Below are 4,959 nucleotides of genomic sequence, written 5' to 3'. Positions count from 1 at the left end.
GAGATGAAGCCTCTATTAATAAGACGGTAACAAATGACTAAACTATCCTCATCTTTATTAAAACGACCTCCAATTCTTAAATGAAATTGAAGGAATGAAAACTCATTCCTCCACTTTTGTAGTCTGCAATAGGGCATTCACAAATTACTAGCATTATCACATGTGCAAAAGAGCAAATCTTTTTAAAATAAATTTGTATATCTAAAAACTGCATTTAGATTCGATAAAAAAATGTGATATATATCTTAAGGCTAAGGAAACTAGTTCTTTATCTTATATGAAAATATATGGTTTTTAGCATCTATTACTATTGTTTTTATATGTTTTATTCTCTTGTGCAAACTAAAATGCTCATGCATAATGCACAAAACTAATAATTTCCAAAAAAATTATACTTTCGTTGGCCTTTATTTCTATACATATTATTCATTTTTTTCTAAAAGAAACTTATAATTTATATTTATATTTTTCTTTTAGAAGCTAAATATAACGAATATGTAATTATATGGGCCCATCTCCTATGCTTATGGAGTATAATATAGAACATTCTAGAAATCTAAAAAATAAAAGGAAGAAAAATAAAGATAAAATGTTCGTATCATATATGAATATCCTAGAAATAAAAAAGAGAAAGAAAAGAAAAATGTCTATTGTTAAATTACATTTTTGTTCCTTCAACTATATATAGTACAAAATGAGATTATGTCCATCATTCATCTATTATTGGGTTACCCTATAATATTCTTTATATAGTAGTACAGATTTTAACCATTTCAATTCATAGAGGACTTCACTTTGTAGTCTGCAATGTGGCATTTCATGCCAAATCGACGTGCTTACCCTATACAAATTTTTTGGTGTGATTAGTTTTTTTCAAAGCATGCCATTCTTAAGGAGCCATGTAGGTTGATCATGATATTAATAATTCGATCAAAAGTGATTAAATTCTATAACTTGTTTCTAAATGTATGTAGCCATGTAGGAGCAATTCGAGTTTGGATTTCATTTGCGTGTACACTTATCTTTTAAGAGATTCATATACACTGAATTTGCTCTTTCTTATTTATGGATTACCAAGGATTATCGTTGTCCAAGGTTTTTGAATATATGATTGATAGCCATAAAAAAAACCTTTGCGTTTCGAATGGATAGTACAGGAAGATATAATCAATCTTATAGCAACTTATTTGGGTTTTCTATATCAATGGATAGATGACCATCTTTGTTATAAAATCTCTTATACTTTCGGTTTTGAGTTTTGTTGATAGATCATGTAGGATAGTACTACACATACAGGGACGTAGTCAGGATTGCAAACTTCGAGGCCAAAATTATATACCCTCAATTGCACTTAGAAATCCTATAATTCCCCTACTTTGCACTATATATTCTTGATTGTGTCAAATTGTTATTCGTGGCAATTATATACCATAAAGTTTTTAAAATTTGTACTTTAATGTCTCAGTTATGTAAACACAAGATTTCCTTGTGAAAATTCTCTTACAACACTACATGTTAATTTAGAATATTTTAACACGTAGCATTTTTTAAATTCTCCATTAAACTTTATCAAAAATTCTATTTTAAAAGAGAAATGGATTTGTTTAAAATATAATTGTGGTAGTTTTACAGTAAATTAATGAAAATCAAGGTCAAAATTTCTAAACTTAGTATGTAAATGTCACATGAGAATTTTAGGGGGGAAGACTTTAGTGTTTGCATAACTGAGGGTATCTAAATACAAATTTTAAAAACTTCAAAATATATAAGTGTTGCCAAAAACAAGTGAGTGTATATAAGTGTAGAAATATAAGTGCGGAATAGGGGACTCTATATGGTGTTTATATGTAATTAAGCAAATCTTTTGCTCAAGACTCCTGATTTGAGCTTTGAGCTATAAGTTTTAGTTCGTAGGCATACGCATAAGACTTATTTGGGGGGGTAATAACATGTGGGTCATGACCCCTTCCGCCCCTCTCATCCTTTGCCCATGTACATATAGCATTGAATTTGTTGATAGATTATCTATAATATATATATTATTTTGGGGGGGAGTTGTGGGGTTAAGACTAAATTTAAACAAGTTTTATTTATAGGCTTTGATAAAAAGCTACTTGTTACCTTAGTAATAACATGTGGGTCATGACCCCTTCCGCCCCTCTCATCCTTTGCCCATGTACATATAGCATTGAATTTGTTGATAGATTATCTATAATATATATTTTTAATGATATCACTATCTAAGATGAAATTTTTTTGGTAACTGGGCTTCCAAAGTAGAGATAGGAGTTCATTGTTTATGTAAAAGAACTTGTTTTCGATACAGCAAGCTATGTTTTTGAAACTTCCTATATCACTCGTACTTTAGATTTTAAGTTTTGTTAATAGATCGTGTATGATAGTAATACACGTAGCATGGAATTTATTGATAGATTATCTATTTTTCAATGAGATTGCTATCTAAGGTGAAAGTTTTTTGATAAAAAATCTTTGAAAGTTGAAATTAGAGGGCCTTAAATAGAGGCTAGGAACCAATTTTAATCCAATAGCCACCATTCTCCTGATAACCAAACAATCTTGCTTTTTGGTTACAAATTTAAAATTGGTTCAACCAAGAGTTAATGGGCCTTAAACAGCCTTTTAGAGTGACGAAGAGCGATGACTACAGATGTCCTCCTCCTCGAGGGCATGCCAATAAAGAAGACTTTCCTTCTACCTAGTATTCACCGCCTACAACCACCAATGCTCGCCTTCCTCTTCTCACGTGTCATTGTCTAGAGATTAAGAACTAATTTTAACCCAAAAGCTAGTGTTCTCCTGGTAAGAATGGATCGATGACTGCTAGCACACTAATAATTAGGGAGTAGTTACCAAGTCCAATAAAGAGTTAATGTGCTTTAAAACAGAGGCTAAAAACTAATGTTTGTTAGGTCTCATGTTTTTGAGCCTACTATCTAATCTGGTTTTGATGATTAACAAATAATTTCTAACAACGTTTATCAAGTGTTTGCATTTGATTGTTAGGTATTCTACACAAAGATCCTCTATTGGAGGTTGGATGGATTGCGCCCTAACGACGACATCTTGGAGGTTGGAGAAAATTTAGAGTGAAGCATTTATGCACTCAAGACAAGACTCAATATTGTGCTTCATTCATGTTTACCAAGTTCAAGCTCAAACGAAGATTTCTAAGCTTGGGTATATTGTTTCTAGTTTAGTAGTTTATACTTGTGTGTTAATGCTTAAAGCTCAAATATTACACACACACACACATAGTTTTTGTTTTTAGCCACATGAATATGAAACAAATGGATATAGATATTTACACACATATTTGTTTCATATTTATATATGCTTATGATTTCATTAAACTCAAGCTTTGACATATTCAAAAATCAATGAAATCATGTTTTTCGTTTTCATATTTTTTGTAAGTTTGCAAAACAATATTTCTATGGATTAAAAACTTGATTATAATATTTCACATCCTTTATAAAGTCTATTAATCTATTTAAGAGAAGTTTAAAACTTGTTTGAAAATATTTTGTCAAAATCATGTGTTGTTGAGACTTCATGTTTTTGGACTATTTTGCAAAATAATGAGTTTTAACAAATAAGAAATGTAATTTAAAAATTCTTTTTATAACATGTTTATTTTCATGTTTATAAAAATTTCTCCAAATTTTATATTTTTTGGAATTTATTTTGTATTTTTAAAGAGGGTTTAAAGTTTGTATTTACTATTCATTTTAGGCTCTGTGCTTGTTATCAGTCGACTCACTATAGTGATCAGTCGACTGATGAAGTGTTGCGCAGTTAGTGTTTTTCATCTGTTTAGTCAATTGACAATCCATCAGTTGACCGATGCAGGCATCAGTCGACTGATGACTATTTGCAGTCGACTAATAATGTGTCTGTTGCACAATAACGGCTAGTTTCCAGATTTTTGTTGTTTTATAATTTTTATTGTTTTTTGTTGGGTTCTTGGGCTTAGTTCTTCTATCCTATATATACTCCTTTGTATTAAACACTCCAACCACTTAAGAAAGTTTTAAAAACAAGTTTACAAGAGTTTAATGGTGTTTTGAGTTTGTTTTTCAAGTGTTTATGTGAAGTGGTTTTCACAAGAGGAAGAGGAGATTATTCATTCTTGTTTGAGTTTCAATTTCTCATCTCCACCACTCTTGTTGCAGAGAAGTTTTGGATAACTCAATTCCAGCTTTATATATTTATTTATTGATTATCAATTTCACTAAGCTAGTTTTTATATTGAGTTTGCATTTCATTATACTCATTGATTACACCCATCCACTTGAGCTTAAGTATTTCATACATAGTATATTGGGGTTGTGAGATTGTATCATTGAGTGTGAGCTAACAATTCGTTCTCATCCATTGTAGAGAACAAATCATTTTTACTTGAGCTTATTGTGAGATACACATTGTAATACATAAGTACATCGAGAAGAGTGTGTGGTGAGAGACGTAGTCGATTCCGAGAGGAGTGACGTTGATAGTAAAGCCTAGGTAGAGATAGTAAATCCGAGCACGTGAGGAAGTTGACACGGGCTAGGCCAATACTTAGAGGGTGTATTGTGTAATTGTAAGTGTGCGAGTTGTGAAAGTTTTCGGTGAGCTAGAAAACCGATTGTGTGAGTTGTAAACATTTTCGGTGAACGTTGAAAACCAGTTGTGATAGTGAAGATTATCCTCGTGAGTGAGGAGTGGAGACATAGGTCGAGGGTGACCGAACTCCGTAATCATATTGTGTGTTTGAGTTTGCCTTGACATATTATTTGTGCTCATTGCTTATTGGTTTCTATATCGCAATTATCTCATGTTTATATTGCCCTTGTTTTAAATTACATATCATTGCATATAATTTGTTGCATATCATAAATTGTTAGGATAATTATTAATAAGTTTTAATTTGATATTAATATTGGATTAGATAAGCAT

The sequence above is a fragment of the Asparagus officinalis genome, chromosome 6, assembly GCF_001876935.1.
Source record: "Asparagus officinalis chromosome 6, Aspof.V1, whole genome shotgun sequence".
Classification (NCBI taxonomy): domain Eukaryota; kingdom Viridiplantae; phylum Streptophyta; class Magnoliopsida; order Asparagales; family Asparagaceae; genus Asparagus; species Asparagus officinalis.
The sequence above is the reverse complement of the archived record's forward strand: the minus strand, read 5'-3'. Positions refer to the sequence as shown.